Genomic DNA, 13158 nt, shown 5'->3' on the forward strand with positions numbered 1-13158 from the left:
CAGTGTCCAGTGACAGTGCAGTGACACCTGGTTCTAATCTTGTAAATCAAAAGTCAGGGTATACATTCTTCCCCTGCCAGCCCCTTCTTGATGCTTTGCCTGTTGATTCACACTAGATCCTTTCTGTTGAGCTGGTAGTTTCATTTTTAGTATAGAAATCAAGTTTAATTAAAACTTACTTGCCATTTAAAATGATAATTTGTTTGGTTTAGCATTCTTAATTACCTTGAGTAAATTGCCTATAGAGGCTCACATAATTCGTTTGTTTGTTCAAAGTATTACTGTGTCATCTGCATATTTTGAAAGATACCACTTTAATGAAACACTGGGGTGGAGTCAGGGTAAATGCTAAGGGGATGGTCTTTGCTAAGCGGATGGTCTTTCCGCCCTAGTCTGTTTGTTCAGCTGGAAGATTTTTATCATCTTACAGAGTTTTCACAAAAGATCAAAGTTTTGCAAAGCTTCAGTGTTGGAAAATCATTAGCAAGGAAGTGTCTCGGGGAGGGGTGGGAATATAGCATGTGTGAGCAGCCTTTGAGTCTAGCAAGGGGCCTGCCTCCTCAGCACCCACTTCAGCTTCTTGTAAGGAATGCAGGTACCAAGATATCTTCCTGCACACTCAAGGGTGTATTTAATTGAATCATATTTCTAATGCATCAGAGGAGCTTACAATAAGTTAGAAGGCTGAATTAGTGAAAAAAGGTGATGTTGACTAAAGGTGACTATTTTATAATTTTGAGTACATTATAACCACTAATCAGTGTTAATAAATAACCATCTATAGCAGAGGGCTTTAGAAAACTTATATTGATAAATAGGTAAGAATAATGACTGTTCTCTGGGAGCTTTTCTTTTTTTTTTTTTAGCAGAGAGGTATGAGGGATTTCTTTATGGTCTGGACAAGTTTGCCAAACAACTTGATTCAGTCAGTCTCTGATTTATTGATTTTATGTAATTGCAGAGCCTAATCGTTGGTTTACCGCCTAAACCTTAGAAACTGATTTATAGTTCTCACTATAAAAAACAGTATGACAGAACATAATAGAACACACTGCATTAGTTTAAATATCTCCAGCTTTCCTATTGCCTATAAAATGCGGAAAACATTCTAATAAGAGCCCTTTATTAGTGTTAGTTACATACTAAAAACATCTCTGAATGATATGGCCAGAAGGCATATCTCAAATAGGGAAAATTCTCTCTTTTATACTCGGGATTGTTTGTAGAGAAAGTGTATATCATATGGAATATCGGTAATGAAAGTAAAAGAGTAACAGAGCCAGTTTTTGATGTTTGCACTGCAATTTGGGGCAGTATGATAAAGTCAGGAAGATTGCTCTCCTCAGTGCCTCGTTGAGCCTGCATCCTAATGTACTATCTTTGTACATGAAAGCACAACCGCTGGTCCAACATTAATAGGACATGCCCTTTTCTGTCCTTTCTCGGTCATAATGGAAAAGACACTATCTTGATGCTCAGGAGACCTGCTTAGACCACTAAGATCTCTTAGTGACTGTGTGCCCTTGGGCAAGTTGCTTCATTTTTCTGGACCCCAGTTTCCTTACCTGAAAATTGCTTGTCTGTAGATGAATTAGACATTATCTAAGGTTATTCTTACTAAAACACTGTGCTTTCAGCGGTGATGGATTGTCCTTGGTCCGTGTGCCTCTGTACTGGTCTCCATGGATCCAGAGATAGGAGTTGGGGAAACCAGTTCCTGGAGTCATGGTGCAGTCAGAAGGCAAGAATTAGAGGTAAGCAGACAGGCTGACAGGGGAATCAAGACCTTTGCCCTCTTCGTGCTCTCAGTTTTGATGAGCCTGTGTAGCTAAGGATAGACTGACCCTTTCATTTTACCTGACCCATGTTTTATTCTATTTCCTACTTGGAGAGGAGGGAGTTGGGGATGCTGAGAAGAATCTTAAAGGTAAAAGCATCTGGAATATGATCTTGATGCCCAAAATAAAAATTTACCTTTGTTTAAAGGAAACAAAGGAAGAGTTCTTTTCATCTTATTTGACTCAGAAAAAAATCGTGACTTTTAAATGTCAATGTTTTTTGCTTTAGTTAGGTTTTTAAAATTTTTAAATTAAAAAGTAAAAATATTAACAAATATTATTTAGAATTCAAACAATATGCAAAAGATATAAAGTAAAGAAAATTTTTCTCCACTCCCACTAGCCAGAACTATCTACTATTAACACTTTTATCTGTGTACTTCCAGACATTTTTCTATGGACACATCAATGTAATTATTATATATGTACCTCCTTTTTTGCTTTAAAAATTGAATTATTTGGATCTTCTCTCTTTTTTCCTTGTTAGTCTAACTAGCAGTCTTATCTATCTTATTAATTCTTTCAAAGAACCAAGTTCTGGTTTCAATGATCTTTTGTATGGTTTTTTTGCATCTCATTTTCATTCAGTTCAGCTCTGATTTTGGTTATTTCTTGTCTTCTGCCAGCTTTGGGGTTGGTTCACTCTTGCTTTTCTAGTTCTTTAAGGTGTGGTGTTAGGTTGTTAATTTGAGATCTTTTTAACATTTTGTCATGAATATTTAGCACTATAAACTTTCCTCTTTACACAGCTTTAGCTGTGTCTTAGAGATTTTGGTATGCTGTATCTTTGTTCTCGATAGTGTCAAAGAATTTCTTGATTTCTGCTTTAATTTCATTGTTTACTCAAAACTCATTCAGAAGCAGGTTAATTTCCATGTAATTGTATGGTTTTGAGTGATCTTGGTATTGATTTCTGTTGTTATTGCACTGTGGTCTAAGAGTGTGGTTGGTATGATTTGTTTTTTTGAGTTTGCTGAGAATTGTTTTATGACTGATTGTGTGGTCAATTTTAGACTATATGCCATGTGCCGATGAGAAGAATATATGTTCTGTTGTTTTGGGGTGGAGAGTTCTGTAGCTGTCTGTTAGGCCTATTTGGCCAAGTATCGAGTGACTATAAAGACACGTGGACATGTATGTTCATCGCAGCACTATTCACAATAGCAAAGACATGGAATCAACTTAAATGCCCATCAATGATAGACTAGAAAAAGAAAATGTGGTACATATACACCATGGAATACTACACAGCCATAAAAACGAATGAGATAGTGTTCTTTGCAGCAACACAGTTGGAACTGGAAGTCATTATCCTAGGTGAACTAACACAGGAACAGAAAACTAAACACTGCCATGTTCTCACTTATAAGTGGGAGCTAAACAGTGGGAACACATGGACACAAAGAAGGGAACAATAGACACCAGGGCCTACTTAAAGGTGGAGGGTAGAGGGTGGCAAGAGGGTGAAGATTAAAAAAGTACCTGTCGGGTACCATGTTTATTACCTGAGTGATGAAATAATATATACATCAAACTCCCGAGACTTGCAATTTATCTATGGAACAAACTTGTACATGTACCCCTGAAACTAAAAAGTTTTAAAAAATTGAATTATGCTGTAAATATGATTATGCAAACTGATTTTTTACTTCAATGTCTTTCATGGATATTTTTCCATGAATATTTATAGATCACAGCAAAGTACATGCTCATTAAAAATAATGCCTGGATTTGTTTGTATAACTGTATAGACATATTAGATCATATATGAAAGCAGTAACTCTGCAGACAGTGTCACCACATTGTAGCACATTTCATCTTTCTATTTTAGGAATGTCAGTGAGGACTGGTCATATTCTAGGCATCCCAGTGTTACTTTCCCTGAACATTTTCATAACATGAGCCCCAGAATGAAGATAAGCTTCCTTATTCTTTAAGGTTTTCTTCCTTAAGGCTTCTTTTAGCTATTTTGATGAATTGTCAATAAGTTGATATGATATGTAACCCTTCTCAGATTTTATATTTGGATTTGTTTAACTTTACTTAACCCTTATATAGTGCTTACTTGTATCAGGTAGAGTTTTAAACATACCAAATTTAAACTCATTTAATCCTTCTAACAACTATATGAGATAGGTATTACTAGTGTTACCCGGTTTCAACTTCCTTGTGATTCTTCTATATAAACAATCATGTTATCTGCAAATAAGGGGAGTCTTACTTCTTTCTTTCTAATCTTTATGCTTTTTACTTATTTTTCCTGCCTTATCGCACTGGCAAGGACCACCAGCACAGGGGTGAATAGAAGTGGTAATAATGGACATCCTTTCCCTGTCATTGATCTTAGGGGAAAATCATTCAATATTTCATCATTAAATGTTATTTTTAACTGTATATTAAGGAAATATCTTTTTATTTTGAATTTGATGAGAGTTTTTAAAAAAATCACAAATTGATATTAAATGTTGTCAAATGCTGTTTCTGAACATATTAGTAAGAGCTACATATTTGTTCTCTTTTATTCTAGTGATATGATGCATTACATGGGTTGATTTTTAAATATTAGAACAGTGTTACACTCCCGAAATAAACTCTACCTATTATGTAAAAACTCTATTATGTAAAAAGAATGATTGTCCTTTTTATTGATATATATTGCTAGCTTTGATTTGCTGATATTTGCTGATAATTGTTAAGGATGTTTGTGTCTATGTTCATAGAAATTTTTTTCTAATATGTTTTCATCAGATTTTGGTATCAGGATTATGCTGGCTTCATAAAATGAGTTGGGGATTGTCCCATCTTCCTTCATTTTCTGAAGAAGTCATGTAGGATTGATATTTTTTTTCCATAAATATTTGATAGAATACCATGAAAGCATTTGTAGTGGAGTTTTCTTTATGAGGATTTTGATAACACATTCAATTGCTTTAATAGATATGGCACTATTAAAGATTTTTAATTTCATCTTGTGTCAATTTTGGTAAATTTTATATTCTTGGAGGAACTTGTCTGTTTAATCCAAGTGTTCAAATGTATTGACATAGAGTTGTTTATTATAGTTATTATCTTTTCAGTGTATCAGAATTTGCAGAGATACCTCCTTTTCAAAGAACCAACTTTTTTTTTTTTTAATTTTTCTGTTGGCTTTCTGTGTTCTATTTCATTGATTTCTGACTTAAAAAATTCCTTCCTTCCTTCTCTTTACTTTGGGTTTCATTTGTTCTTTTTTTCTAGCTTCTAAAGATGGAAACTTGGGTCATCGCTTTTATACCTTTCTTCTTTTCTGTTATAAACATTTAAAGCTATAAATTTCCTCTAAGCATTGCTTTGTTTTCTACAGATTTTGGTATGTTGCACTTTCATTATCATTCTGTTCAAAATACTGTGTATTTCCCCTATGATGTCTTCATTGGCCCATGGGTTCTTTAGAACTCTGTTGTCAGTTTCCATATATTTTTGAGTTTCCTACATATCTTGTTGGTATTGATTTTTGGTTTAATTAAATTGTCAGAAAACATATTTTTTAGGATTTCCGTCTTTTGAAATTTGTTTAGATTTATTTATAGCACACTAGGGTTTTTGCTCAGTACCTTTTAATAACTTATATTTCTTGTTGAGATTTCTTTATATTTACCAAGGTATTCCTATCTTGGTAAATCTATCATGCATACTTGAAAAGAATGTGCATTCTGCAGCTGTTGGGTGTAGTGTTTTTTAAATGTCAATTAGGTCCATGTAGTTAGTTGGTAGTGATGTTCAGGTCTTGTATGTCTCCACTGACTTTTTTGTCTTATTCTAACAATTATTGAGAGAACAGTATTAGAATCTCCAAGTATGATTGCAGATTTGTCTTTTTCTTCAATAATTTTTTTAATTTTTTGCTTTATAACATTTTGTTATTAGGCATGTATGCATTTATTATTTTTATTTCTTTTAGATGAATTACTCTTTATCGTTATAAAATTCACCTTTTTTGTCTGGTGATACTCTATTGCCTTCAAATCTAATTCATAGAATATTAATATAACTACTGTGGCTTTCTTATGCTTTCTCTTTTCATGGTGTATATTTTTCCAAGCTTTTATTTTCTGTTTCTTTGTATATAAAAGGTATAGAGAACATGTAGATGAATTTTGCTTTTTTTATCCATTCTGACAATTTCTGTTTTTAATTGGAGTGTTTAGTCCATTTGCATTTAATGTAATTATTTATATGATTGGATTTAGGTTTACCATTTTGCTATTTTTATTGTTGTTGTTCCATCTGCTTTTTTATTCCTCTCTCTTCCTTTTTTGCCTTATTTTGGATCAATTAGATTTTTGAAATAGAATTCTACTTTAGTTTGATTCCCTAGGAAGCAGATACCAAGACTGAGTTATAAGTACAAGAGCTTTATTGGGTGCAATGCCAACAAAAATAAAGAGGAGAAAGAGAGAGAGTTTGTTACCCATGAAAGGGGCAGAAGGAAGGAGGATGAAAGAGAAAGAGCCTCAGACTGCAGCACAGTTTTGAGAATGTCTCTGCAAGCCCGATGGAGAGTATTGATGCAAAAATTGCTTGTAAACAAGTTTTGCATTGGGCAGAAATGATGGCCCTCCCTACCATGCTTATCATTGACTAAAGAACATAGCTTTGATTCACTCACAATAGATCTAAAAATCACTGCAGTTGGATGCTGTCAGCTAGCTGCACTCTTCACAGCTGATTGGCAAGTTTCTTCTAGAAGGGAGAACCTTCTAGAAGGTTCTTTTCACATTCCACTTAGAATTCATATTGTACTGCTTCATGTCAAATATTGAATCTGGAAATTGTATAATTTCATTTATTGCCCCCCCATCCTTTATGTTATTGTTGATGATATTACATCTTAGTCTATGTTATAAACTCCAAAATATAGTGTTAGAATTTTTATGTCAATGGTTGCCTGTAATACAAGTAATATTTTTGAAGTGTGTGTCTGTTTTTCATATTTCCCCACATATTGACATTTCCAGTGATCTTCTTTCCTTCCTATAGAGCTGGCTAACCATCTGGTGTCTTTTACCTTCATCCTGGAGAGCTTTCTTCAATGTTTCAAGTAATGCAGGTCTGCTGGAGATTAAGTGTTTTAGGTTTTGTTTTTCTGAAAATGTCTTCATTGGCCTCCAGTGTTGAAGAATATTTTTGTTGGATATAGAATTCTATCTTGACAAATAGAATTCTAGCTTGACAAGTGGTGTTTTCCTGTTGGTATTTTAACGATGTCATTCCATTATCTTCTATTCTTTGTGAATTTTGATGGAAAGTTACTACTAATATAGTTTTCTCCTATATGTAGTATGCCATTTTCCCCCTGGTTGCTTTTAAGTTTCTCACTTTATCTTTGAATTTTAATAGTTTGAATATGATATGCCTTGGCATGGGTTTTTGTTTTGTTTTTTATTTATCTGGTTTGGGGTTTGCTGAGAATCTTGGTTTTTTAAGTTTATATCTGCTTTTTAACCAACTTTTGGAAAATTTGAGTTATTTCTTTAAATATTTTTTCTGTCTATTCTCTCTCTTCTTGTCCTTCTGGAATTCCGGTTATACATATGCTGTTATATCCCATTGATCCCTAAGGCCTTCTTCATTAAAAAGAATTTTCTCTGTTCTTCAGGTTGGTTAATTTCTATTGTTCTATCCTTAAGTTCACTGACACATTTTATTATTATTTTTCCAATCTGTTGTTGGGTCGATTCAGTGAATTTTTTTCAGATACTGTATTTTTTAGTTCTAGAATTTTCACTTGGTACTTTTTAATAACTTGTACTTCTCTGCTGAGATTTCTTTTATGCCCTTGAGCACTTAGTTACAATAGCTGCTTTAAAGTCCTTGTCTGTTAATTCTAATATCTGAATTATCTCAGAGTTGGTCTCTTTTGGTTGGTTTCTTTTGAGGATGGGTTATATATTTTTGTGTCTTTGCATGTGTAGTAATTTTGGAATGTACTCTGGACATTGTGAGTGATACATTACAGAGATTCTGAATACTGTCATATGCCTTTAAAGAGTATTGATTTTCTGTTTTTGCAGGCAGTTAAGTGGCAAAACTCAAATTCCAATTTTGTTTTCCCTGAGATAGCAGCAGACATCTCTGTTCAGTTCTTTCGCCTTAACTGAGTGACTTGGAGTCTGCTTCACATATATATAGTATTGGGATCAGTCAGAGATTTGGTCAGATCTCATGTAGTGAATCTGGGGCTTTCCCTCTGTGGCTGTCTTCTCTCTGGGATTTCCTCCTTTATTTTCCAGCTGCTGTAATCTCCCTGAACTCTGTCCTCTGGTTCCTCAACCAGGGCAACTACAGGCTTTTATCTGACTCTGGCCATACCGTGGAACTGACTGGGCCTTGGCCTTAGATGAAAAGTTATAAAAATTTGGTAATTTATCAAGTGCCATTCTAAGTGTCAGCCCCCCACCACCTTTATATCTGCCTGTTCTCAGTCATTCTCCACTGCCTTCAGATAATTTTGTTATTGTTTTTAAATATTTTATCCAGGACTTATAATTGTTATCTGTGGGAGGGCTGGCCTGATATAAATTACTTTCATGACTAGAAGCAGAACTCTATTATCCCACTTTACAGGTGAATTTAAAATATGCACACACACACACACACACACACACCCCCACACCCACATACACAGAGTAAGTCTTAGTACGTTACCCAAGGTCATACAGCTGGTAAGTGGCAAAGCCATGATTTGAAGACAGGCAAATCCAAGTCTTAGGATTTCTTCCAATGGGAGCTTTTAATGGTGTGAATTTTCAGGGCAATGGAAGGAAGTCTTAGAAATGTTCTGGAACTTATGGGGCCTTATGATATCAATTCCTTATGCACTGGACTCATCCTAAGATCTCATTACTCAGTGGATGCTTCATATGTCTTTGGATGTATACATTATTTGAGACACAAGTTTATATACAAGTTGCATTCAAGGATCATGAGCTCTTGGTTAACTACAAAGTAGATCTTTAGTTATGAAAATCCCATATTTTCAGAGGCTTGGGCCATCTTACATAGAAACTGGTGAAATAGGCCAGGCGCCTTGGTTCATGCCCATAATCCCAGCCCTTTGGGAGGCTGAGGTGGGAGGATCACTTGAGCCCAGGAGTTTGAGACCAGCCTGGGAAACATGGCAAAACCCCCTGTGTACAAAAAATACAAAAATTAGCCGGGTGTGGTGACATGCCTGCAGTCCCAGATACCTGGGAGGCTGAGGTGGGAGATCACTTGAGCCCTGGAGAGTCTGAGGCTGCAGCGAGCCATGACCTACCTACATGAACTACGGCTGTACTCCAGCCTGGGTGACAGAGCAAGACCCTGTCTCAAAAAAAAAAAAAAAAAAAAAAAGAAAACTGCTGAAGTTTATTATGTGATTCTTTCAGTGACTAAAATAAAGAGAACTTTTAGAGGAAGATAATATCTACAGTAATGTAATGAACATATATGCGTTAGTTGTTGAAAACACTCAGAACCACAGTTATGGATAAATGGTAAACTTTTAAAAATGTAATTTAGCTGATGTGAGTCATGACTTTCAAAGCCTAACAACAGGACCAGGCTTGAGCAATTCTTGTTTTTGAGTTTATGCTCTTTCTTGACTGTTTCCCTTTTTCCCCTTTAGCCTAAGTCAGTTTGAATTAACATTCATCAAATGATTAATTTCATCTTATTCTTCTTACCCCTTGATTTTATCTTTATGATGTATTTTCAAAGTCTGGCTTGCTCTTATTGATTTTGTCATAGTTCATAAACTGACTTGTAGAGTAGTGAAATCTTGTTCATGTATATTACTTTCAAATTGAAGGAGAAGCCCTGTGTATGTGCTCCTGGAATTCTCTAGGCATCCCAAACCAGTGCTCGGATACCATACTCCAGTGACCGGCCCATAAAGAGCAGGGGCTCAATACTTGATTGATTGATGGTTCTGAATGCCAGCCAGTCAGCTCTGGGAAGGTGGGCTTATCTTCCCAGTGAAATAAAACTGAGTCATTGAAGGCCATGATAAAGATTTTGGCTTTCATCCTAAGAGTAATGGGAAGCTATGCAGAGTTTTAAGCAGCCAAGTGACAAGCCCAGACTTAAATTTTTAAAATAATTTCTCTAGATGTTTGTGGAGCAGTTCAGTATAACCAAGTTTTAGAGCATAGAAATCAATACATGTTTTTAAAGTTTACCCAAGGGTTATAATCTAAGAACTGATACCCTGGATAGTCTCTAACCAGCCTCTTAAGTTATTTCTCGTGACTGAAATTTTTAAAAATGCTGAGAAGCATAAAGTTTGAGATTACCTTTTTCTATTTTTGGGGGGTGGGGTTGGGAAGAACCTGAAATGTGAGTATTTTGCATTTCTGATGAGACATTTTATTTTATAATGAAAAATTGAAGAAATGTAGATGTCAAGGATTAGGGAAATGAATATATAAAGCTATTTTTATGACAAGTCTGTATATTATGCCTACATGAAAATGGGTATGTTAAATTTGTTAATTTTTTAATTTAAAATGCAATAACATGTTTAAAATTATGAAAACGATCATGTATTCCCTTAACAAAATACACAAAAATAGAGATGAAACTTGGTATGCTTTATTATCCACCAAATTCTGTTGCTTAACAGTTGTTTAAAAGTCTTGCTGAGTAAAATGAGAAAATAAACCTAATATTACTTCAGTAATCATCGTAAATCTGAGTTTAAAAAGCATTGAGATGCTGCTAAGGCAGCAACATTTTCAAGAGATTAAAAACTTTCATATGAAAATGTACTCTGATATATTTCTTCTTCTCAAACATTTGTGGAAGTTGAGAAAATTTTAAACATGTTTTAAAGAAAGGAATTGACAGCTCATGAATTAAATACAGCCTTTAGCTCCTGCTTCAAGCTGCTGTTCGTTGATAGCAGGTTGCAACAAGGTTAATAATGATTTGTTTGATGGATTTCCCCAAATTTTTACAGCATTTTATGCTTCTTGTATGCAACTTGCTAAGTCATAGCACTCATAAACCTCATTAAAATAAACATTTAAGCATGTGTATATAAAACAAATACTGGTGGAAAAAGGAAGAGATTTCTCAGAAAGAGTCCCCTGAAGGTAAAGTGCACCCTGGGCAGTAAGTGAAGTATCAAGTTGCTCTGTTTTTATAAATAGTGTCGATTCTGAATTCTGGGCTGAAAAACTGGTAAATGACAGCTCTCTTTATATTTCCTGAGGCCATCTACTGTTTTCGAGCATAAATCATAAATGTACCTTTGAACTAAGACAGTCTCGCTGGACCTATCCTTTTGCGACTCTGACTTCCAGTCTCAATGGAATATTGAAGAGGAGGCTCGGTAGAATAAACAGTGGAATCCTTGTCCGGGAGTGACTGCCTGGCAATTGTTTCATGGAAAACAGGGAGGGGTGGGGGACAACAACCCTGCTCTATTCACTGGCTCTTTAATTTAGATTACCAATGATAAAGCTGGGGCTACGGCTAAAGAAAGGTAGGATGCATACGCAGAAACATTAGTGCTAATATGCTGCAGAAAAGCCAAGATAAATCAGTCCAGCTCTCATACATCACTAAGGGAGAAGCTGATTGCAACTTGACCATGTGCCTGAGTAGTCCCATCAGTGAGAAGAGGAGAACATGGATTTAAAAAAAAACTAGAATGTACCCCTAGGGCTCCTGCCGTGGTGGACCTGGGAGAAGTGTCTGGTGTAAGTTTCAGCTTGTTTTATCCATGTATTTAGCAGTGTGTTCACATATACAGGGAGCTTGTTTCTCTTCGCTGTGTTTTCATGGAAGCCTCAAGCATGTTTATTTACAGTAGTAGACTTCATTTTGTATAAATGTAGTATCAACCTAATAAAGTTCTTAACAGAGAACAGTTTAATCCAGTGTTTATCTAGAAGAGAAATGTAAAAAAAGTAATGGTTGTCATAACTGTCTGCAGGAAGCCTGTGGGTGAGTTTTGTTTATTTGGGTTTTTTTTTTTTTTTTTTTTTTTTTTTTGGGTTTTGTTTTACGGGGAAGTGAAGGGTTAGAAGAGTAGATCTGAAATGAAAAACTCAGTTATTTGGCAATTGTTTTTTTTTTTTTTGAATGTATTTGTCACCCAGCATTTCACTCCTCCTGTGGTCTTTTGTTTTGAAAAACTATGTTTAAATATGTAAAGCCAGCCTGCTAGAAATGGATTATATTTTATGACTGGGATGTTTGTATTGTTTCATATCTGTTATTAGACAAAATAATCATAAAGGGTGTTTTCTATGGACCTTTTTATATTCCAAAATTAAGTACAGATGGTAATTTTCAGCAGTTTTAAAAATTTGTCAATTATTTAATTTAGCATCACTTAAGCATCTGCACAAGGAGAAAGCTGAGATGGTACAGAAACTGAATGAGCATTGATTGCTAGTCTGAATTGCATCTTTAAAGTTTTTGCCTCAAATCTCTGATTTCACAGTTTATTTTTACCAAATTAGATTATCATATTTCATTATCGAGACTATGAATGGGTGGAACTCTCTGAGATATCCTACATTTCCCGTTAGAACAGGGCTTAAAGCGCCTGCTGATTGTTGCTCTGAGGGAAATTCTCATGCCGGCTCACCGAGAAGATTGCTTAAATAATGCATGGGCAAGAGCGAGGCAAGATGGAATTTATGGCCCAGACAGTGTGATCAGGCTTTTGTTCAGAGGAGACACTACTTAAGTGTGAGCATACAGCATACACTGAGGCTCAGGGGAAGGATGTAACTGAATGAAATTAGTGACCACATGATGCTGTCCACATGCTATTTCAAAACAAGCCTTAAAACAGTCCATTGATCCTGTAGTGTGGTTGCAGGGAAGGAAAAGGGGGGATCTTGAAGTGCCAGTCGCAAATAGAATCCCCTGACCGAAAATTCCATGGGGCAGGCACAGGAAGTGAATGCTATACCAGGAAGATGGTGTCCCTGGAGAGCCTAGGTGTTTGACTGATGAAATGTGGTATGGCAGTCTTGTTAGGAAAGAATAAACCTTGACCAAACTACAGCGTTCTATATGCTATGTCTTCCATCTTGTCCTAATTAGAGGAATATGTCTGCTGAATCTTAATCTGTTTAATTGTTGATAGAGCAGGCATGTGATTTGCTATAAATACACATGAGCATTCATTTCTGAAATAATGGCTGTTGCCAAATATATTAGACCGACAGGAGTGCTGGACTAGGGAAGCTGTGCTGAATAGTTGAGTTTTGGAGGTAATGGACCAGTTGAGAATCACTGCACAGCTGGGCCAGCAGCTGCACCCAGTGCTCTGTCAAGT

The 13158-nt window shown here is 35.5% G+C and overlaps 1 protein-coding gene across 5 annotated transcripts in view; it reads left to right on the forward strand.

The window, feature by feature from the left end:
- Window positions 1-13158, forward strand: part of LOC105483229 (Rap guanine nucleotide exchange factor 4) — a 309166-nt gene that overhangs the window by 108018 nt on the left and 187990 nt on the right. For 2 of the 5 annotated variants that reach the window (XM_011743964.3, XM_011743966.3), the window contains exon 1: window positions 11371-11563. The exons of the other annotated variants lie outside the window; for them this stretch is intronic. The gene's annotated coding sequence lies outside the window, so the exon portion shown is untranslated. Of the gene's footprint in view, window positions 1-11370; window positions 11564-13158 lie in introns of those variants that run through there. 5 annotated transcript variants of the gene reach the window in all.

Source organism: Macaca nemestrina, chromosome 11 (genome assembly GCF_043159975.1).
Source record: "Macaca nemestrina isolate mMacNem1 chromosome 11, mMacNem.hap1, whole genome shotgun sequence".
Lineage (NCBI taxonomy): Eukaryota > Metazoa > Chordata > Mammalia > Primates > Cercopithecidae > Macaca > Macaca nemestrina.